This window comes from Stegostoma tigrinum, unplaced genomic scaffold (genome assembly GCF_030684315.1).
Source record: "Stegostoma tigrinum isolate sSteTig4 unplaced genomic scaffold, sSteTig4.hap1 scaffold_273, whole genome shotgun sequence".
Taxonomy (NCBI): Eukaryota; Metazoa; Chordata; class Chondrichthyes; order Orectolobiformes; family Stegostomatidae; genus Stegostoma; species Stegostoma tigrinum.
In genome coordinates, this window is record NW_026728201.1 from 242,413 (window position 1) to 266,904 (window position 24,492).

The following is a 24,492-nucleotide window of genomic DNA, read 5'->3' on the forward strand; positions in this document are numbered from 1 at the left end:
CACCGTAAGCCTCAACACCGGTGCCCAGCAGAGCTGCCCCTACTCTATACTCCTTATGGAATCATGACTGTGTGGCCCCAACTCCGTTTACAAGTTTGCTGATGATGCTTCCATTGTAGGTCGGACCTCAAACAACAATAAGTCAGATTACAGGAAAAACAATTGAGTGCTTGCTGGCATGATGGAAAGATAACAATCTGTCCATCAACATTGCAGAATGAAGGAGCTGGATATTGATTTCAGGAAGCTTCTGTCTGCAGCAATGGTGCTGAGGTGGAGATGGTTGATAGTGTGAAGCTCCTGGGAATGTTGCTCACCAACAATGTGTCCTGGTCTACCCATGTCAACATGATGGTCAAGGAGGCTAAGGAAATTCAGCATGTCCATGAGGACCCTACCTAATTTTGTAGATGCATCCTATCTGGATGCATCTCTGTGTGGTATGGCAGTTGCTGTTCCCAAGACTGCAAGAAGCTAAAGAGAATCATGAGCACAGCCCAATCCATCACGCAAACTAGCCTTCCATCCATTGACTCCATCTACACTTCCCACTGCCTTGGGAAAGCAACCAACATAATCAAAATACCCCCTCACTCTGGTTATACTTTCTTCCATCCTCTTCTGTCGGGCAGAGGATATTAGTTTGAATAAGCGTACAAATAGATTTAAGAACAGCCTCTTTCCTGTTGTGACTATTGAACGGACCTCTCAAATGTTAATTCTGATCTCTCTCTCTCAGCATCTTCTCTGTGGCTGTAAACACTGTATTCTGCACTTTGTACGGTATGATTTGCCTCTCCAGCATGCAAATCAACACTTTTCACAGTATCTCAGTACATGTGACAGCGATAAAGCAATCAGTCACCTGCATGCTGTTATGTGTTTCATGGACGAGAGCATCCAAGTCCCCTACCCTGCATTTTTTTAGAGTCCCCCTCTATTTAAGTAAGAGTCTATCTTTTGATTCTTCCTACCAAAGTGTACTTTCCTACAGAAAACTCTCTCTGCCAACTTTTTTCCGACTTGCTTGACCTGTCTATCCCCTTGCAGATTCTTTATGTCCTCATGACAACATTCCCTTACTCTATTTTTGTAACATCAGCAAATTTGGATGGATTTATGCCTTGTCCCCTCCTCTAAGTTATGAACGTAGATAGTAAATAATTGTCGTCTTGGGACTGATCCCTGTAGCACTCCACTAGTTATGGCTTTCCGGCCTGATAAAGATGGTTAGAAAATAACTGGCTGAACCACTGAAATGAAAAATGTGAAAAATATGCACTTTCATTGTTTGTGAAATACTTAAATCAGATTGTATATAATAAAATATAAATATTACAGTAGTTCTTGATGAATTCAGTTTATCATTGAGCTTTATGAAAATTCTGAATATAGTTCATGATTTATGATAGCATCAGTTTTCATGCATCTTTATCTGAGAATTCAGCAGAACACCTCCGCTCAGTTCGCAACAAACAACTGCACCTCCCAGTCGCAAACCATTTCCACTCCCCCTCCCATTCTCTAGATGACATGTCCATCATGGGCCTCCTGCAGTGCCACATTGATGCCACCCGAAGGTTGCAGGAACAGCAACTCATATTCCGCCTGGGAACCCTGCAGCCTAATGGTATCAATGTGGACTTCACCAGTTTCAAAATCTCCCCTTCCCCTACTGCATCCCTAAACCAGCCCAGTTCGTCCCCTCCCCCCACTGCACCACACAACCAGCCCAGCTCTTCCCCCCCACCCACTGCATCCCAAAACCAGTCCAACCTGTCTCTGCCTCCCTAACCTGTTCTTCCTCTCACCCATCCCTTCCTCCCACGCCAAGCCGCACCCCCATCTACCTACTAACCTCATCCCACCTCCTTGACCTGTCCGTCTTCCCTGGACTGACCTATCCCCTCCCTACCTCCCCACCTATACTCTCTCCACCTATCTTCTTTACTCTCCATCTTTGGTCCGCCTCCCCCTCTCTCCCTATTTATTCCAGTTCCCTCTCCCCATCCCCCTCTCTGTTGAAGGGTCTAGGCCCGAAACGTCAGCTTTTGTGCTCCTGAGATGCTGCTTGGCCTGCTGTGTTCATCCAGCCTCACATTTTATTATCTTGGAACCCTCCAGCATCTGCAGTTCCCATTATCTCTGAGAATTCAGATTTGTTTTGTCAAAAATTGTGCTGTGCCACACATGATATTTGCTAAATCTGTCCGGTCCCAGCAGTTCAACTTGTTCAGTTTTGAGATAACTTTTGTAAGGACCCCACAGTTGAGCGACCTTGCGTTGATAGCGCACTACACACTTCTTGCATTGAAACAAATGCACCTCAGACCACCTGTCCGTCTGCATTCATCATCTGCTCTGTGTCTACTCTTCCTCTTAGTCACACTGACTTCGTTATCTAGTTCCTTACAGGCTGCAGTTATTATCTTGTTACTGCCCACTAACCTGTGCATTTGGTTCCCATCCCCCTGCCACATTAGTTTAAATCCTCCCCAACAGCATTAGCAAAAGCAGCCCCGAGGACATTGGCTCCCGGTGTAGACGGTCCAATTTGTAATAGTCCCGCCTCCCCCAGAACCGGTCCCAATGTCCCAAAAATCTGAACCCCTCCCTCCTGCACCATCTCTCAAGCCACTCACTTGTCCTGCCTATTTCTTCATTTCTACTCTGACTAGCATGTGGCACTGGTAGCAATCCTGAGATTACTACCTCCTGAGGTCCTACCTTTTAACTTGGCTCCTAACTCCCTAAATTCTGCATGTAGAACCTCATTGTGTGTTTTTTTTAACCCATGTCATTGATGCCTATATGCACCATTACAGCTGGTTGTTCACCCTCCCCCTTTGGAATGTCCTGCAGTCGATCTGACACATCTCTGACCGGTGGACCTGGGAGGCAACATAGCATGTTTTTGACCATAGAACCGCCTATCTCCTCCCCTTACAATAGAATCCCCTGTGGCTATAGCCCTTCCACTCTTTTTCCTGTCCTTCCTGTTTTGGAGGGAGATGACCACAGGGGACACCACTGCCTTCCTGCTTTTTTTTCTGCCTTTTGGTCACCCATTCCCTTTCTCCCTCAGCTATCCTCATTAGCGATATGACCAATTTGCTGAATGTGCTATCGTGGATGCTCCAAAGTGAGTCCATCCACAGCTCCAGAGCCATCATGTGGTCTAACGAGAGCTGCAGCTAGACACACTTCCTGCCCGTGAAGGAGTCACGGACATCAGCCACGTCCTTGAGCTCCCACATTGAGCAAGAGCAGCATAACACAGGTCTGGGATCTCCTGCCATTTTTCGTCTTCAGCTCTACTTAGTGCTGCTATAATATCAAATATTAGATTAACGAAATGAATAAAATTGTACCATGTACACAGATCCTTGAAAGTTGCCAACCAGGTTGAGAGCGCTGTTAAGAAGGCATACAGTGTTTTAGCTTTTAATAATAGAGGGATCGAGTTCCGGAACCAAGAGGTTATGGTGAAGCGGTACAAAGCTCTGGCGCGGCTGCACTTGGAGAATTGTGTACAGTTCTGGTCACTGCATTATCAGAAGGACGTGGAAGCTTTGGAAAGGGTGCAGAGGAGATTTACTAGGATGTTGCCTGGTATGGAGGGAAGATCTTAGGAAAGGCTGAGGGACTTGAGGCTGTTTTCATTAGATAGAAGAAGGCTGAGAGGTGACTTAATTGAAGCATATAAAATAATCAGAGGGTTAGATAGGGTGGTGACGGCAAGCACGATGGGGCATAGTTTTAAATTGAGGGGTGAAAGATACAGGCCAGATGTCAGAGGTAGTTCCTCTACTCAGAGAGTAGTAAGGGAATGGAACGCTTTGTCTGCAACGGTAGTAGATTTGCCAACTTCAGGTACATTGAAGTCGTCATTGGATAAGCATATGGACGTACATGGAATAGTGTTGGTTAGATGGGCTTGAGATCGGTATGATAGGTCGACACAACATCGAGGGCCAAAGGGCCTGTACTGTGCTGTAATGTTCTCTGTTCTGTGTTCTATTTATTGTTGAATAGCAGCAGGAGGTGAGGAGGCAGAGACTGCATCCCTGAGGTCACGGAGGGAAGGAAAAGAGGCTGTTACTTAGAGATTGAGAAGCAGGAGAGGGCACAACCCAAAGGTTTGGGAGTGGAGAGAGGCTGCAAGTTAGAGGTCAAGGTGAGGAGAGGCATCAGTTGATGTAGTACATTAAATGTAATACAGAAAATTGTGAAGTGGTTAAGTTCGGTCGGAAAAACAGTACATAAAATGGAAGGAACCATTCTGAATGGGTGCAGAAACCTTCCATGCTGAGGGAACTTTGTGAAAATGTTGGAGACAGAGCAGGACCAAATTACAATAATGATTGCAGTGATGTGATATCTCATGAAAATTGATTAGAGGAATTGGGACAGCTTTCCTCGAAGATGCTAAGACTTAGAAGAGATTATGTTGAATCTTGCAAAATCATTTGAGGTCTGGTCAGAGCAGACGACGGGAAGACTTTCCTACCTTGTGACAGAATTGAGAATTGGATGCAGAGGTTTGCAGTGATTGACAAAAGAAGTAACTGCCCTGTAAGAAATAGCTTTATCACAGTCTATAGAATGCATTACCTGGAGGAGGCAGTTTCAGCAAAAGATGCAAGAGAGCATTAGTTGATTAATGAAAGAAAAATAATGTGCAGGGTAAGGAAAAGGCACAAATTTGTGATATGTATTTGGAGAGCTAGTTCAAACATGATGGACCAAATGGCTTCCTTTTACCGTGATTTGGACTGAAAATTTGTTTAAAGTAAAGTGTAATTGGCTCTGGGGCACGGCGGAAAAGGGTAAGGTAAACAGGACGTGAGTGATCGGAGACTTGATCGTTCGAGGGACAGATAGATGAGTTTGTAGCCACAATCAGGAATCCAAACACAGAACTTGCATGAAAGAACAAAGAAGAGGAATAGATTCAGTTGCCCCCAGTGAAGACTGTGACCACACCTTCACCCGCTGTGGGAGAATCTGCCTGATATGAACGAAGCAACCACCAACAGGTCCGCAACCAATGAGCACAACTTTCCTCGAGTGTTCATCCAGTGAGAAGCACCAAGAGGAAGGCAGCCTTTTTCCTACATTTTGTAAGCTTGACCATTTTGGAAGAGAGCCCCCCCTTCTCTGACATTCTGTTCTATAAAGATCAAATGTATTCATTCCTGATGTTGCATGAGGCCAGAGAACTTCTACAATTCTACCACACTGTTGCTTCCAAACCTGTTTCTTTACTTACCATCTCCTCAATGTTTCATATTCTCAATCTGCCCTCTGCCTGTCTTTGTTCAGAACGTTGTTCAGAAAAGTAATTCCTTTCATCCCTTTAACTTCCAAATTATGTTTGTTCCTCATGGAAACTGGTATTCTGCTTCACTTTATCTATTGCCTCGAAAATTCTGGACTAATGTGTAATTGACAGTGAGTTTCAGTGCTATTTATAATAGGATTAACTGAACTTAACCACTTCAGGGCATAATTTAATATTGCCTTGCACATCTCCAAAAAATTTTAAGAGCCTGCTGTTTGTACTTTTATGTTGGTTTTCATGGCTATTTAGTTTCTGCTCATACATTAATGAGTGCCCTAACTGCTTGCTGAGTCTTCGAGTTTGCCTTAATGACAGGAATCCTGAAAGCAATATCCTCTGTTTTGCACCATCTCATCATATTGATGAACTGCATTCTGTATCCAATTCTATCCATTCATCTGTTGATAATTTCACACTACATTGATCAAGTCCTTCCATTTCATTATAACATGTTCCATTCTTGCAAGGGATGTGGCTATCACCGGTGAAGGTATCATTTGTTGTCCTTCACTAATTGCTGTTGAACTGAGTGGATGGCTGGGAGGGTGGTTCAGAGCTACCTACATTGCTGTGGCTCTGCAGCCACATGTAGATCAGATGGGGTAAGGATGATCAAATTCTCCCCAAAAAGACATGAGTGGATCAGATGGATTTTTACCAACAATTGTTGATAGTTTCATGATAGCGTTACTGGAAATAACTTTTAGTTCTGGGTATTTTTTTAATGAATTGTAAATTTGACCAGCTGCAGTGTTTGAACATGAACCTACATTCTCCAGAGCATCAGCCTGGGTCTCTGGATTTTTAGTTCACTGTATTTGCCACTTGCCCACTGTCTCTCAGCCATTATTACAGTTTATTTCTTTGCTATTTTTTTCTCTTTCCCTGGAGAACTTCCCTTCTGCTGTCTGAGCTGAAAATGTGTATTGTTGCCTTTACAGCTTCACATGTTAGAATTGCTGCTCGTCAGATTTACCTTTTCCAGGAAGATTCTGGCAAGGTTACTTCTAAATAGGTTTATGCCACCATGGCAGATGAAAACCTCCAATACTATGGGAATGTTGTGAATATGTTGGATGCAGAGCAGAAGCAATTTACAATAATTCCAGGGATGTGATATCCCATGATGAAAATTGACTAGGGGAGTTGAGACAGTTTTCCTTGACTTTCCTAGCATTTGTTTCCTCCCAAACATTTTTCAGTTTCTTCAAAATAAAAAAATACATAATTAAACTACTAAACTTATAAAAGTAAGCGATGAGTGCAACTGGATAAAAGTAAAAGCAAAATGCAGATGAGCCTCTGAATTATTTGTGAGGAGCAAGTGCAAAGATGTAGCAGCTGTGATTGGATTGGGCCAGTAGCGTTGACCTTGATAGTTGAGCTGACAGTTTTGATGTTGATTTTGTAATCAAAATTCCTTTGTGATTACTTTTGAACTCACTGACAGCATGTGGAGGAAGAAGGGGTGATTCTATGTTTTTTCTGGTAGGATAGGGCTGTTAAAAATCGCTATTCTCAAAGCTGTGTCCCTCAGCACTCTGGGCCATATACCAGGACATTTTCTGCTAATAGTGACAGGCTCATTGTTGCATTCACTTTTTAACCTCTTTTTCATACATTTCTGGAGGCTAACACAGATATGCCTGAAAAAGGTGGCTGTTTGCTGACAGGGGTGCAGTCAGCCCCTCGGTCTGTCTTTTTAGGAGGTCTGTCCCTGTTTGAAATTTCTGTGATTCTTTACAGCATTACGTGGGCTTCTTGTAGGATCTTTTCAGTGAGTTCACATTTACAGTTTATACTTTCTGTAGCAGTCCTGTTTTTCTTTCAAAAGTGAGTAATTTTGAAATGCGAAGTGAAAAGAGGCCTGTTTGTATTTTGAAGCTCTGATCCACTGTCATAACACTGGTTTTGTTTTAAACATTCATTGAAAGTTTTATAATTCTGATCAGGTCAGGTATGAGTTGGTTGTGACATATATCTAACTAGAAGTTTGATATTTGACTATCGAAAATGTAAATTATTTTTATTCCTGTAATTGTATAAAGGGAATTAATTTCCAATGTTTAGGTACAAGGTATTGAGGAGTTAAGGGGACATTAGGAGAGAGTAAATATGTTATATCGTCTGTCATAGTGAGATTTGAAGCCAAGTCCCAAGGACATTAGCTTGTGGGTCTGGATTAATAGTCCGATGATATCACTACTCCACCCCCACCTGTAGAATTTTGTGTCTCTTGTTTGTCCACGATAGTTGTCCACCCTTAAAAATAAAATGATTTGACAACTTGAAGAGAAAATTATCTTTGCAGTATTGTATTCTCAGCTGATTCCTTTGAAGGATTCTTTCTGATATGTTTTGACAGCCTTTCTAATAACAAACGGTATTGGAGTTAATAAAACTGCCAAGGAATGAATGGGTCTTTATGCTATATTTATGGTCGAGTGGTCAAGCCACTACCAAACTGCTAGAATTTTAATCTGGGCCGGCCTAGAGCAGCTAATCATTTTTGATGAAAATTACACGCATAACCCCTGTAGGACAGAAGCAAAACAAACATGAAGCCTAAAGTGACTCTTTATAATGTTCCCTTCAGGGCTATTAAAACTATCCTGTACTTCTAATGAGGAAATATAATTTTTAAAATTAATTTATTTTCATACAAGTCATTCTGTATCCTCAGCACATAATGAGCTTGGCTTATGACAGTCAGCCAACCAACCGCCAACTTAGACGCTCTTAATCATCATTGTGGCCCCCTTTTTGAACTTGACCAGTGACACACAACTAAGATTAACAGCATGTACCTCTGCATCCTTTGCTTTGATTAGTAATGACATTGAGCTTACCAGCTTGGAGGTTCTGAGTCTCTGCTCATTATCAAGGAGCTTAGTTAGGTGCCGCTGAGTCAATTTTTGCATCACTATATTTATGTTATTTCAGCTTCTTGATGGTGTCGACGTCAGTAACTCTTGGAAGCCAATATTATCAGTACTTTTTCTAAATGGGCCTTGTGTTGCTGGCTAGGTGACTGTTTATTGCTCATGCCAAATTGCTTAGAAGGCAGTTAAGCGTAAACTATGATGCATGGCCGAGACTGAAGGGTTTGTTCTGTACCATATGATTCTGTGATTTTATGAATGCGAAGACTGGAATCACGTGTATCCTAGGCCAGGTTTCCTTCTGTGTCGGGCATTAGTGAACCAAATGGCAATTGAGAATGGTTTAATGGACACGTTCTGGCTAACTTTTTTATTGCTGACTTCCATTGAATTCAGGCTTCGGAAAGAATGCCAAGAGTAGGTACGTCAGCATTGCAGCATTCCCTCAACATTGCCATCATTTTGTGCTCAAGTCCTGGTTTGGAGCTTCAACCTAAAATTTCTAACTGGGTAGAGGGTGGAAAGAAGAGGATGACTGTGTCAGTGGAACAAAAATGACAGACACGGAGTTTTTTTTTCCTTAAATCATTCATGGAGTGTGTCCATTGTCCAATTCTAATTGCCTTTGAGAAGGTGAGAATAAGTCACTGCAGTCCATGTGATATGGGTATATCCCAATATGAATAGTATAGTATTTATGATTATTTGGAAAAGCACAGTTTGATTAGAACTAGCATGGCTTTCAGAGGGGTAGGTCAGGCCTCACAAGCCTTATTGAATTCTTTGAGGATGTGACAAAATACATCGATGAAGGTAGACCATGGATGTGGTGTCTATGGATTTTAGCAAGACATTTGATAAGCTTCAACATGGTAGGCTCAATCAGAAAGTAAGGAGGCATGAGATTCAGGGAAATTTGCCTGTCTGGATACATAGCTGGCTGCCCAATAGAAGACAGGTTGGTAGTAGATGGAAAGTATTCAGCTTGGAACTCGGTGACTCGTGGTGTTCCGCAGGGATCTGTTCTGGGACGCCTGCTGATTGTGATCTTTATAAACGATTTGGAAGAGGAAGTGGGAGGGTGGGTTACTAAGTTTGCCAATGACACAAAGGTTGTTGGAGTTGTGGATAGTGTGGAGGGCTGTTGCAGGTTGCAACAGGATGCAGAGCTGGGCAAAGAACTGGCAGATGGAATTCAAACCAGAAAAGTGTGAACTGATTTATTTTGTAAGTTCAAATTCAATGTAGATTACAGGGTTAATGGAAGTATGGAGAAACAGAGGGATCTTGGGGTCCATATCCAAAGCTCCCACCAAGTTGCTACCCAAGTTGAGAGGGTTTTTAAGAAGGCATATGGTGTGTTGGCTTTCATTGACAGGAGAATTGATTTTAAGAGCCATTAGGTTATGCTGCAGCTCTCTGAAATTCTGGTTACTCCACACTTGTATTTTTATGTTCAGCTTTTGTCGCCTCATTATAGGAGAGATGTGGAAGCTTTAGAGAGGGTGTAGAGGAGATTTAGCAAGATGCTCAAAATTATCGGAAGTCTGTCGAGAAGCTGGGCATGTCATGCTTCCGCACTGTTTGCGAGTTTGCAGCATTCATATGATGAATGTACTTGTTCAGAACTGAGGAAAGGTCACTGAAATGGTAACTCTGATTTTCCTTCACAGATGCTGCCAGGCCTGCTGAGCTTTTCCAGCAACTTCTGCTTTTATTTCTGATTTACAGCATCCGCTGTCCTCTTGGGTTTTCACTCAGAATTTTTAATTTGTCGCAGTGGAAGGGATCAAAAATTTTGTTTTTAAGAGGGACCTGAAATAATTCCGCAGAGCTGGTATCCTGTCACCAAGTCACCTTTTATTTACAAACTGAGAGTCCTTGACACTCAACCGACTCTTTCAGAGTGAGCAGGATGTCCGACACTCCAGTTCTTATCAATCAGCCAGGGCTTCCTGACTGGACCAGATTAAGCCCCATTCAGGAAACTCACTCTGTGCTGTCCATCTGGCTGACCTCATTACATTCAATATATTCCTCCCCTTCTGAGTTCAAGGACACAGGCTGGTTCTTTTTCTTTTGTGGTTTCTGGATGTTCTAGCGTCGGGTCAGGTTCCTCTAATCCTGTCTCGGATACGGGCAGAGTGTAATGTGCAGTAGCCTGCCTCTTGCACCGAGAGTATTTCGCAAGAAATCAGTTTTATTCTGCAAGCGGAAAAGGCGTCGAGGCAGTGACCATCTCAGATTCCGAGAATCTTGACGGAGAAGTCGAACACACATGTTCCCAAACTATTGGAAAGGCTGTCGAGGAGCTGGGCACGTTGTGCCCCTGCACTGTTTGCGAGTTTGCAGCAGTCTTGGTGACATTCTCGTTCAGGGCTGTTGCATCTACTTGATCTTTATATGTCATTCGACCTGACCTCACATTGACCATGCCCGTTACTCATGCAGGTACATTCCTCTGGTTCCTACACCAAACATTATCCCCTGAAATAAACTCTCTCACTCAGCAGTCTCATGTCTGGCACTGGCTTTCCTGATGCCGTATCAACCTAGTTTGGTTAGCATGTAAAACAATACTTTTCACTGTGTCTGTCTACATGTGACGGTAATATGTCAAATCAAATCTCATTTATTACCTTCCCATGTATACAAAGGTGCATGCAGTGTGATATGTTAACCTTTGGAGTTTCACCAATAGCATTAATTCTCATTTCTGTTGCCTTTGAGCTTTTTTAATCAGCTTGCATTCCAATTGATATTTCACAGATTGTAGAGTTGTGGGTTATTTGTGTTGTGGACTCTTGCACATTGAAACTATGAATTTTGACTCTTTACTTTCATAACACGCTACTAATTATTTGCAACTAATCACAAATTCCTTTTAGTTTGTTGTTTGATTACGAAATATACATGGTGAAAGGATTTAGCGGAACTTTGTATGAAACCTGAACAGTAAATGAAGCTGTACAAAGCTTGATTTAGTCAAGACAAGAACTTTGGAACTTTGTATCCATGTTGTATGCAACAATGTACTTTATAAAGTAGGCCAGCAATATTCTGCTAAAGGTTTACTGCCTTTCTTTTAAGATTTGTTGGTGTTTGATACTGATTGCCTATTTGATATTAGTTGGAATGCTCTTTCACTAAAAGCTGTCCAGAATATTTTGATGCACTCCTGTGAACAATAAAGAAAGGCTTTGTGAAAAACTTAAAGACAGTGCATCCCTTCCACTCGTTTTAACAGGTTCAGCTAGGATCCAGCTGTGCTTAGTTTCAATTTGGCTTTGGATCCAATCTAATAATACTGTAAAGGAATATAAGAACCAAGGGCAGGAGAAGACTGTGCAGCCCACTGTGCCTGCTTCCTCATTCACTACAATTGTGGCTCATCTTGGGCTTCAAATTTGCTTTCCTGCTTGCTCCCTGAGTCCCTCGATTCCCTGAGAGAATGAAGGTAAATTTTGTTCTTAAGTACATTCAGTGAAAACACTTGATATATATTTGATTTTATCATTATGAGCCTGTTTTGAGCAGCATTTTCTTGGGACGTAAATTTTTTTTGGATTTGTCACAATCTATATTGGAAGAGCCTACTAGAGATTGAACCCCACTATTCCATAAATAATTGTAAATATGACGAGTGTAACCTCAAGGATTGTTAATGTCTGACTGTTACCGTTATTGAGGATAAAAGAAATTTTCTCCAGGCTTCATCAATTAATGGGGGAAAAAGTACATTTATTATTTTAAATGTATTCTTTAACAAGTGACAAAGTGGATTATTAATGATGAACATGTAAACTTAAACCATTCTACATTCAGGTGCAGACATGCATACACTTGTCACCAATAAGGTGGCAGGATAGTCAAGATGAACAGTTATTCTGCAGTATCGTGGGTGGGAGATATCAGTAAAAAGAACAAACCCTGCAGAACAAGACTCTCAGCCAAAAGCGGGGTAAATGAGGTGACTTTCTCACAGTTCCTCTGCTTTTTGACAATGGTGTCGTGTCACCGATCACCACATTGATCCTCAATTTGACAGTTGATCAATTGAACCTATGTCTGGGCTTGGATCAGAAAAAGGCCTGATTCCACACTGTAGGCATTCTAACACAAGTTTGATTTGTGTATGCTGAAAAGATTTTGGGCCAGAAAGTCCTCAGCAAAGACATTTTGGTTGAGAGTTATGTGCTGTGTTGAATTAATGTAGCGACTGCCACCCACTGTTGTAGAGTATAGCTGAAAAACAGATGAGTATGGAGGAACTGATGGGTACATCTCCAGCAAGGTAACAGCCTTTCAGGAAAATTGCGCAAGTAACTAGTAAAATTTGAGTGAGATTTTTTGGTAAATTATTCTTTAACTGAAGTGCGGAAAAATGTGAGCTCAGCGATTTTTTTTTGGTGATCAACTTCGACTCCATTATCCTGCATCACAATCAAATTCTAATATTTCTGAACTGAAGAATCATAGAATTTTACAGTATAGAAGGTGGCCATTTGGCCCACTCTGTCTGTACTGGCTCCTGAAAGAGCTACCCAGCTGTGTCTCTGTAGGCCTCTAAATTCAGCACTTTCAAATATATATCTCAGGAAGGGTCACCGGACCTTAGATGTTAATTCCAATTTCTCTTCACAGATGCTGTCAGGCCTGTTGATCTTTTCCAGCAACTTCTGTTTTTGTCAAGTAAAGAGATTTAGATTCTCCCTTACTGGAGATTGTCATTGCCTGACACTTTTTTGTAATGCATAATTCGTACCACTTGTCAGCCCTAGCCTAAACTTTGCCCAGGCCTTGCTGCATATGGACATGGACTGCAGTAATCAGTGCCTATACCCACTTCTGACTTTGTGAAGGAGTTACGTTCATTGATAAAGCAGCTGAAGCTGGTCAGACTGAGGAACTTTGCAGCGATGACCTGGTACTGAGCTGATGGATCTCCGGCAACCACAACCAATCCTGCCTTTTGCTGTCTATATCTCCAACTAGTCGGCCATTTCCCACCTGATTCCCAATTGACTTCAGTTTTCGGAAGGCTTTTTGATGTCAAGGTGAGTTACTTTTCTGTCACCTTTGGAAAACTATTCTTTTGTCTCTGTTTGGACCGAGATTGTATTAAAGTTAGAAGCTACGTTGGCCCTGATGGAACCCAAAATGAGCAACAGCAAGCCGGTTATTGTCCAGTTTCGGGTCCAGTTCTGAGGAACAGTCACTGGACCCGAAATGTTAGCTCTGATTAATTTCAGTCACACACAGTTAGAGAAACTACGCTATTCCAATCATAACATTAATTTATATAACCAAGCGCAACCTTGACTCGTACAATGAGTTAAAATTCTAGACTCGACCTCCAGTTACCCAGGTCATTCAGTACTTATCTCAGTCTTTTGATTGTGAACACTTTGTGGAGCTGTTTTATTAATTGTGTGGTGCTGTCATATGAACGGGAGCTGCCAGAGTTCGGCTTATAATTAGCTCTATGCAGTTGATTTCAGTCAAGTTTTCATTATGTTCAAGGAGATACAGTGAGTTGACTGACTTTTATTAAGAGCTGTGCAATTTTTACAGCCGTGTGTGTTTCTGCTGAAAGCAATATCTTTTGATTAATTGTATTGCGTGTGTCAAAAATGTGACAAGATTTAGTTCAGCACACAGTGTGATTCTGAGTTGAGTGGCTTAAAAAACTATTTACAGATTTGTGACCAACATGCTTAGTGAATTCTTTGTCCAGGGAAAGCTTTATGAATCTCAGTATTCGTAACATAATCTCAACTATGTAATTTATACCCATATTCCTGGGTTATGCTCTATCTTTCATTCAAATTACTTTATAATCCATTACATGGATAATTCAAGATAACAAAGTGTGAAGCTGGATGAGCACAGCAGGCCAAGCAGCATCTCAGGAGCACAAAAGCTGACGTTTCGGGCCTAGACCCTTCATCAGAGAGGGGGATGGGGAGAGGGTTCTGAAATAAATAGGGAGAGAAGGGGAGGCGGATCGAAGATGGAGAGAAAAGATGATAGGTGGAGAGGAGAGTATAGGTGGGGAGGTAGTAGGTGGGTAGGTCAGTCCAGAGAAGACGGAGAGGTCGAGAAGGCGGGATGAGGTAGTAGGTAGGAAATGGAGGTGCTGCTTGACCTGGGAGGAAGGGATAGGTGAGAGGAAGAACGGGTTAGGGAAGCGGAGACAAGTTGGGCTGGTTTTGGGATGCACTGTGGAGAGGGGAAGAACTGTGCTGGTTTTGGGATGCATTGGGAGAAGGGGAGATTTTGAAGCTTGTGAAGTCCACATTGATACCATTGGGCTGCAGGGTTTCCAAGCAGAATATGAGTTGCTGTTCTTGCAACCTTCAGGTGGCATCATTGTGGCACTGCAGGAGGCCCATGATGGACATGTCATCTAAAGAATGGGAGGGGGAGTGGAAATGGTTTGCAACTGGGAGGTGCAGTTGTTTATTGCGAACCAAGCAGAGGTGTTCTGCAAAGCGGTCCCGAAGCTTCCGGTTGGTTCCCCAATGTAGAGGAAGCCACACTGGGTACAATGGATACAGTATACCACATCGGCAGATGTGCAGGTGAACCTCTGCTTAATATGGAAGGTCATCTTGGGGCCTGGGATGCGGGTGAGGGAGGAGATATGGGGGCAAGTGTAGCTCTTCCTGCGGTTGCAGAGGAAGGTGCCGGGTGTGGTGGGGTTGGAGGGGAGTGTGGAGCGAACAAGGGAGTCATGGAGAGAGTGGTCTCTCCAGAAGGCAGACAAGGGTGGGGATGGAAAAATGGCTTGGGTGGTGGGGTTGGATTGTAGATGGCGGAAGTGTCGGAGGATGATGCGTTGTATCCGGAGGTTGGTGGGGTGGTGTGTGAGAACGAGGGGGATCCTCTTGTGGCGGTTGTGGTGGGGGCGTGGTGTGAGGGATGTGTTGCGGAAAACGCAGGCGACGCGGTCAAGGGCGTTCTCGACCACTGCGGGGGGAACGTTGCGGTCCTTGGGGAACGTGCACATCTGGGGTATGCGGGAGTGGAATGCCTCATCCTGGGAGCAGATGCGGCGGAGGCGGAGGAATTGGGAATAGGGGATGGAATTTTTGCAGGAGGGTGGGTGGGAGGAGGTGTATTCTAGGTAGCTGTGGGAGTCGGTGGGCTTGAAATGGACATCAGTTTCTAGCTGGTTACCTGAGATGGAGACTGAGAGGTCCAGGAAGGTGAGGGATGTGTTGGAGATGGCCCAGGTGAACTTGAGGTTGGGGTGGAAGGTGTTGGTGAAGTGGATGAACTGTTCGAGCTGCCCTGAGGAGCAAGTGGCGGTGCCGATACAGTCATCAATGTAACAGAGAAAGAGGTGGGGTTTGGGGTCTGTGTAGGTGCGGACGAGGGACTGTTCCATGTCACCTACAAAGAGGCAGCCATAGCTTGGGCCCAGGCAGGTACCCATGGCCACCTCCTTTGTCTGTAGGAAGTGGGAGGAATCGAAAGAGAAGTTGTTGAGGGTGAGGACAAGTTTGGCTAGGCGGATGAGGCTGTCGGTGGAGGGGGACTGGTCGGGCCTGCGGGACAGGAAGAAGCGGAGGGCTTTGAGGCCATCTGCATGCGGAATACAGGTGTATAGGGACTGGACGTCCATGGTGAAAATGAGGTGTTGGGGGCCAGGGGATTGGAAGTCCTGGAGGAGGTGGAGGGCGTGGGTGGTGTCATAGACGTAGGTGGGGAGTTCCTGGACCAAGGGGGAGAAAATGGAGTCCAGATAGGTGTAGATGAGTTTGGTGGGGCAACAACGGGCTGAGACAATGGGTCGACCCAGGCAGGCAGGCTTGTGGATTTTGGGCAGGGCAGGCAGGTTTTTAACACAGCACAGGAGATTTGTTGAAACAGTATCTAATGGTAATTAGATTAAATCCTTTTCTTTATTCACTGCTCACTTCGGGAGTCATTCTGAGCTATTTCCCAGAAATGGCCATGTTAGGCAATCGAATTTGAATTTCTCAGCCAATATCTTTAACCAAAGTTATTGATGTTATGAACTACCTATTATGCTCATGAATTGGTTATTGTCTCATAGAGGCCTCTAGCTCAGGAAAGGAACCTTTGGCACTGTGCCTGTGAAAAACAGCCACCGAACTATTCTAATCCCATTTTACGGCATTTGTACCATTTGCCTTGTATGCCTTGGCGTAGCAAGTATCCACCTTTATTTCGTAAATCTTACGAGGGTTTCTGCCTCAGCCACCCTTACTGGCAGTGATCCCTGCACCCTCTTGGTAAAAACATTTTTCCTTTCATCCCTTATGAATCTCTTGCCCCTTACCTTAAATCTACGTGACCAGTCATTGATCCCTGCACCAAAGCGAAAAGTTTCTTTCTGTTTATGTCTCTCATAATTTTATACATTTCAATCATATTCTCCCTTCATCTGTTCTGTTCTATGGAAAACAACTTTAGACTGTTCAATCTTTCTTCATTTCAAAAACTCTTCACCTTGGACAGCATCCTGATAAATCTCCCCTGCACCTTCTCCAGTGCAGTGACATCCCCCCAACCCTTCACTGTGGATTCCAGACCTGTGCCCATTACGCTAGCTGTGTCCTAAACAATGTTTTGCAGAGTTCCAGCATAACCACCCTACTCTTAAACTCAATGCCTTAGTTAGTAAAGGTAAGTGTCCCTTATGCCTTCTTCATTACTTTATCTACCCGACCTGATACCTTAAGGGACTGGTGTACATGTATATTAAAATCCCTGGGATCCTCAGTGCTTCCACCTTTCATCATATATTCCTATGCCTTATTTGTCCTGCTGAAGTGCATTCTCTCACGTGTATCCAGATTGAATTCCATTTGCTGCTGATTAGCCTATCTATATTCCCCTGTTATCTAAAGCTAACCTCCTCATGAATGACTACTCCACCAATTTTTGCACCATCTGCAAACTAACTGATCTGTCTTGCTGTATAGATATCTAAATTGTTTATAAATAACACAAACAGCAAAAAGTCCAACATTGATCCCTGCACTGAACACAGAATTCCAATCACCAAAACACCAAGCAATCATCATCCTCTGTTCTTTGCCATTCGACCAATTCCGGATCCGAGTAGCCAAATTTCCTCAGACCCCTTGGGCTATTCACTATTAGTCTTCCATTTGGGACATTGACAAAAGCCTTGCTAAAGCCCAAGTAGATTATTTCAAATGTAATCCCCTCTTGTACACACCTGGTTACTTCTTCAAAAAATGCAATCAAGTTATTCAGACATGGCCTCCCCTCAATAAAACCATGACTGCCCTGCCTTTCCAAGTGTGGATTAATTCTGTCCCACAGAATTGCTTCCAGTAGTTTCCTCACCTGAGGTGAGACTTACTTTTGTGTATCTTTATTTCAACATACAATTTTTATTCACTTTTGCGATATGGACATCCCTGCCTGTCTTGAGTTGCCCTTGAGAAAGTGGTGGTGAGTTGCTTTCTTAACCCGCTGCATGCCATGTGATATAGCTACTCTCGCAATGACATTAGGGAGGGAATTCCAGGATTTTGACTTGTTTTAAGCATTTATATGTACTTTATCATGAAATGCTGACAAGGTCAACAAGGAAATATAAGGATTCAAAAAGATTTATGGTCCTCATGAAGAAATGGTTAGGACTGGTAGACAGACCCTCAATAATTTGCCCAGAACTGCGTGCTGTGTGTTTGTTTGTCGGCCTTTTTCTAAAGCAGTTGATTCAAACAGTCTGATTGTAAAATTCTTTTCCGTACAAATGTTTGCTTTAAAATAAATAGAAGTAAAGAGAAGAATCCGTCTAGAATTAGATTTGATTTGTGTGTGGCTTTGAGAGTGATCTTGTCGTGAGTATGCTGTGAGATTACCCCAGAGACTCTGATATGCTAAAGTAATAGACTTTTGGAGACTGGCAACAACTGTTCTGCTTCTGTGCCACCACAAAAAATCAAATCTGTCTTGTTTAGAAATACTTGGAGGCGTCCTGTTGCTGTGCATCTGATTTGAAAACTGAAACATGCAAAAACATACTCTTAGCATTACCCTGAAAGATTCAACATAAAGTAATTTAACAGATTTCTTCTATTGTCTAGAATATCTTCTGAAATATTTGGTTTGTAAATGGGTAAGTCACAAAATTGTATCAGTGATGATGGGAACTGCAGATGCTGCAGAATCAGAGACAACCAAGTGTGGAGCTGGATGGACACCGAAGGCCAAGCAGCATTTTGACATTTTGACACATCCAGCATTGCTCAAGTGATTACCCACTGCAGTTTAGACACAACTTTATGAGCAGGCTTGTCATGAAAGACCAATTTAATCATCTAATAAGCAGTATGTTCTGGCTGAAATACTAAAATGATGAAAATCTTTGCAATTAGACAACTGTTTCACATTTTGCATTATGCATAGAAACGGACAAACAAGACGGTTGTGTTCTGAGGAGGGGTCACCCGACCCAAAACGTGAACTCTGATTTTTGTTCACAGATGCTGCCAGACCTGCTGAGCTTGTCCAGCAACTTCTGTTTTTGGTGTCATCTGATTTTCTTATTTTGTTTTGTCATGTTGATTCTTTGGAGCACATGTTTTTGAAGTTGAGCCTTCCTTCAGAAACGTCTCATTTGTTTTCACCAGCCATTTGCTGTGTTTGCCAGCAGTAAAGCCAAAATTTCTTTAATTTATTTCTTGTGAAGCATGCCTTCAACAACCTGAGTTTACCTTAGGGGTGTGCTGCACTTTTCCTCCAGGCTTGGCATTTTTCCCTGTATCCGAGTGCAGTTATCAAGTGCATTCCCATGAGAGCAGTTTAATCATGGCTTTTCTTATTTTGAATTTGCTGTTGTTTTGGGTGTATAGTTTGGCAGTCTGTCATTTGGTTGTTGTTCTGCTTTGGTTGGAAGGTTAAACTGATTACCTATAGCTGCTGTATTTGAGTTAGTATTTCTTTACCATTGAATCCATTGTACTTCTGAAATTTGACACAAATAGAATATAATTTCACTTTGTGACTTTGCTGTTAACACAGTACATGGAGGAAAGTATTGGCCAGACAATGCTGAGAGGATGTAGAGAATCTACAAACAATTGTCATAAGGGTTACGAATGTGATAACTCTAGCTGGCGTATGCCAGTTGAATTTCTTGTGTTAAATTGCTAGATTATGTTTTGGGGATATAATTCTGAAAATAATATCTTGCTGTATGGAAAAGAATATCCTTGAACACTGGTAGGTCAGTTGGAAGGCCAAGAAACACTGGGATTCCTGAAAGTAGAAGGAGAGAGAAAAATCAAAGCATTAATGAACCTGGCCCGAAGTCCATAATTGCCAGTGATACATCAGAGAATTTGTTGGTTACCTGGCTGCTGATGCACTAAAGCAGTAACACACAATAATGACGTAATAAAAAAACATTCAAAAATGAGACAGCATTGAAATACATTGAAATGAGACAGCATTTAATCTGCTCCCATTGTGATGAAAGTGTCTCGTCGATTTGTAACAAAATAGTTCCAGGTTGAATTAATAATCAGGGGCTACATTGTATCAACTCAACGTAAGAGTAGTTTGTCTGTGGGACCTTGGGATAGTAACGATAAAGATCACTCTTGTCTATGGTTCCTGATTTCTACTGGTATGTGCTGTGGCAATCTATCAGTTCAGAGATGAAAAGTGCAGAGCAAGGGAAGGAGATGCAGAAAGTAGTTCGTTCTTTCAATAAAATACTTTCCATTTCGCTTTGTTGAGAATGCAGTCTTCACTTTTGCAAGTGGCTTTAATAGCGTGTATTTCAGGTGTTGAGGGAGCCAAGGGATTTTATTTGTGATGTGCTGGTAATTGTTACGAGGAAATTATATTCTGGGAATATCTTGGTAATACAAATTGGAAACAGGTTAACTTTCAAATAAAGATCCAAAAAGATCCTCTGGTTGCTGGCTTGTTTCTGACTCAAAGGACATGTCTTTAAGGGCGGCATGGTGGTGCAGTGGTTAGCACCGCTGCCTCTTGGCACCAGGGACCCGGGTTTGATTCCAGACTTGGGTGACGGTCTGTGTGGAGTTTGCAAGTTCTCCCTGTGTCTGTGTGAGTTTTCTCCGGGTGCTCGGTTTACTCCAACTGTCCAAAGATGTGCGGGTTAGGTGGACTGGCCATGCTAAATTGCCCATCGTGTCCAGGGATGTGTAGATTAGGTGTGTTATAGGGGGATGGGTCTGGGTGGGATGTTCCAAGGATCCAACTGAACATTTTGGACCGAAGGGCCTGTCTCCACATTGTAAGGATTCTAAAACTTAAAGTTCATTACACTTAACCAAGGTCGGAGTAAAATACTGGAAATGATTGTGAGGAGTGAGGGTCGAACAGCTAATCTAATTAACATTGGCCAACATGTAGGTTTGGAAGGGGCAGTCTGGCTGACGAACCACTTTGAACTTTTAGAGGAAATCATGTTCCAGGTAGACTGTGGGAATTCCAAGATGCAGAAATAGGAGAAGGTCATTTGGATCTATGAGTCTGCTTCGCAATTCATTTAGATCATTACCTGATTTGACATATATCTAGACTTTAAAAAAGAAACTTCAGCAAAGTTCCATGTAACAGAGCTATTGAAGCTCATTGTGGGAGAATTAAAACAAAACACAGGAATGGATTAAAACTGGCTGAAGCGGTGAGTTTTCAGTTGAGAAGTGGTATCAAGATTGAGACTGGTAAGAGTACTTGCTGTGGCGTCCGAGGATCATGTTAGGATCTTGCCTATTTGTAGTTACCACCAACAACATGGACTCAGGGGTTTAATGAACTGGCCAAATTTTCTAACAGTGACAAACTGGTGGAGGGAAGGGTTTGACTAAATCTGAGATCAGATTTTTGAAAAATATGTCTACCACTTCAATGCACCACCTTTCTCCCTGACCAACATCTCTGTCTCCGGCTTGCTGCAGTGTCCTAGTGAAGCCCAGTGCAAGCTGGAGGAACAACACCTCATTTTGTGCTTGGGGACCCTCCAGCCCTCCGGACTCAATATTGAGTTGAATAATTTTTGGGCCGAAACTCTCCCATGTCCCAGCCTCCCCCACCCCACACACCAGGCCTTGTTACCACGTAGCCTCCCCCGACACACCCGCTATTGTTGATGACTAACAGTCCCCATTAACAACTATTCACCCTCCCAGCCTGATCATTAGCAAATCCTAAATCTGTCCAACTGTCTTTCTCTTTGGGCTCCACCCTGTTGATTGCTCCTGACCCCACCCACCTCCCCATTTTCTACCTATACAAACTGACGTTTTCCCAGCCACCATTCAGTTTTTCAAAACTAAAGTGCATGTTTAGGCCTGTACATTGGCATGTAAGTGAACCTGCTTCCATTTTCTCAGCTAATTCCATTTAGGAATCTATTTACATTGGGAGTTGGCCATAAGTTTTCAACTCGGAAATGTTTTTAGATTGCCCAGGGCAATTAATGTGCAGTTCATTGCAAAGTCAGAGAGTATTGAATTCAATGGATGGAGAGGAAGAGGCTTTCGTATGGAGGGATGATTATACAGTCAAAAGTATCTCATCAAAACAGGTTGGATTTGATGAAGGAACCCCGCCCACGGCCGACGCCAACGTAACCCCGCCCACGGCCGACGCCGATGGAACCCCGCCCACGGTTGACGACCTCATCGCTCTGCCCACAACCTCCACAGCCAGCAACCCCAGAGGAGACAGCCACACTGAACCCTGCCGCATCTTCACCATCCCCCCAGACCTCCCACTGACTGAGGACGAATGGTCAGTCCTTAATAAGGGCCTCACCTTTGTCCCCCTACAACCACACATCAACGAATACCAGTCACGATTGGACATAGAGCAGTTTTTCCGCCGTCTTCGCCTCCATGCCTACTTGTTCAACCGGGAACCTAACCCTCCCTCCACTGACCCCTTCACCCGCTTCCAACACAAGTCCTCCTCCTGGACACCACCCCCAGGCCTCCTACCCTCCCTCGACCTCTTCATCTCTAACTGCCGTCGAGACATTAACCGCCTCAACCTCTCCACCCCTCTCACCCACTCCAACCTCTCCCCTGCAGAACGGGCAGCCCTCCGCTCCAACCCCAACCCCACGATCAAACCTGCAGACAAGGGTGGCGCAACGGTAGTATGGCGCACTGACCTCTACATCGCCGAGGCCAGACGCCAACTCTCCGACACCACCTCCTACCGCCCCTCGATCATGACCCCACACCCGAGCACCAAACCATCATCTCCAACACCATTCATGACCTCATGACCTCATCACCTCAGGGGACCTCCCACCCATAGCCTCCAACCTCATTGTTCCCCAACCCTGCACGGCCCGTTTCTATCTCCTTCCCAAAATCCACAAACCTGCCTGCCCTGGTCGACCCATCGTCTCAGCCTGCTCCTGCCCCACCGAACTCATTTCCACCTATCTGGACTCCATTTTCTCCCCTTTGGTCCAGGAACTCCCTACCTACGTCCGTGACACCACCCACGCCCTCCACCTCCTCCAGGACTTCCAATTCCCTGGCCCCCAACACCTCATATTCACCATGCATGTCCAGTCCCTATACACCTGCATTCCGCATGCAGATGGCCTCCAGGCCCTCCGCTTCTTCCTGTCCCGCAGGCCCGACCAGTCCCCCTCCACCGACACCCTCATCGGCCTAGCCGAACTCGTCCTCACCCTCAACAACTTCTCTTTTGACTCCTCCCACTTCCTACAGACTAAGGGGGTGGCCATGGGCACCCGCATGGGCCTCAGCTATGCCTGCCTCTTTGTAGGTTACGTGGACCAGTCCCTCTTCCGCACCTACACAGGCCCCAAATCCCACCTCTTCCTCCGGTACATTGATGACTGTATCGGCGCCGCCTCTTGCTCCCCAGAGGAGCTCGAACAGTTTATCCACTTCACCAACACCTTCCACCCCAACCTTCAGTTCACCTGGGCCATCTCCAGCACATCCCTCACCTTCCTGGATCTCTCAGTCTCCATCTCAGGCAACCAGCTTGTAACTGATGTCCATTTCAAGCCCACTGACTCCCACAGCTACCTAGAATACACCTCCTCCCACCCACCCTCCTGCAAAAATTCCATCCCCTATTCCCAATTCCTCCGCCTCCACCGCATCTGCTCCCACGATGAGGCATTCCACTCCTGCACATCCTAGATGTCCAAGTTCTTCAAGGACCGCAGCTTTCCCCCCACAGTGATCGAGAACGCCCTTGACCGCGTTTCCCGTATTTCCCGCAACACATCCCTCACACCCTGCCTCCGCCACAACCGCCCAAAGAGGATCCCCCTCGTTCTCACACACCACCCCACCAACCTCCGGATACAACGCATCATCCTCCGACACTTGCGCCATCTACAATCCGACCCCACCACCCAAGACATTTTTCCATCCCCACCCCTGTCTGCTTTCCGGAGAGACCACTCTCTCCGTGACTCCCTTGTTCGCTCCACACTCCCCTCCAACCCCACCACACCCAGCACCTTCCCCTGCAACTGCACGAAATGCTACACTTGCCCCCACACCCCCTCCCTCACCCCTATCCCAGGCCCCATGATGACATTCCACATGAAACAGAGGTTCGCCTGCACATCTGCCAATGTGGTATACTGCATCCACTGTACCCGGTGTGGCTACCTCTACATTGGGGAAACCAAGCGGAGGCTTGGAGACCGCTTTGCAGAACACGTCCGCTCAGTTCGCAACGAACAACTGCACCTCCCAGTTGCAAACCATTTCCACTCCCCCTCCCATTCTCTTGATGACATGTCCATCATGGGCCTCCTGCAGTGCCACAATGATGCCACCCGAAGGTTGCAGGAACAGCAACTCATATTCCGCCTGGGAACCCTGCAGCCTAATGGTATCAATGTGGACTTCACAAGCTTCAAAATCTCCCCTTCCCCCACCGCATCCCTAAACCAGCCCAGTTCTTCCCCTCCCCCCACTGCACCACACAACCAGCCCAGCTCTTCCGCTCCACCCACTGCATCCCAAAACCAGTCCAACCTGTCTCTGCCTCCCTAACCTGTTCTTCCTCTCACCCATCCCTTCCACCCACCCCAAACCGCACCCCCATCTACCTACTAACCTCATCCCACCTCCTTGACCTGTCCATCTTCCCTGGACTGACCTATCCCCTCCCCACCTCCCCACCTATACTCTCTCCACCTATCTTCTTTTCTCTCCATCTTCGGTCCGCCTCCCCCTCTCTCCCTATTTATTCCAGTTCCCTCACCCC

At 44.5% G+C, this 24,492-nt stretch overlaps 1 protein-coding gene across 1 annotated transcript in view; it reads left to right on the forward strand.

Moving 5' to 3' along the window:
- LOC132208052 (uncharacterized) overlaps positions 1-24,492 on the forward strand; it is a 93,875-nt gene that overhangs the window by 67,222 nt on the left and 2,161 nt on the right. Inside the window, exon 8 of the transcript XR_009444165.1 lies at positions 13,089-13,283. The gene's annotated coding sequence lies outside the window, so the exon portion shown is untranslated. The remainder of the gene's footprint in view (positions 1-13,088; positions 13,284-24,492) is intronic.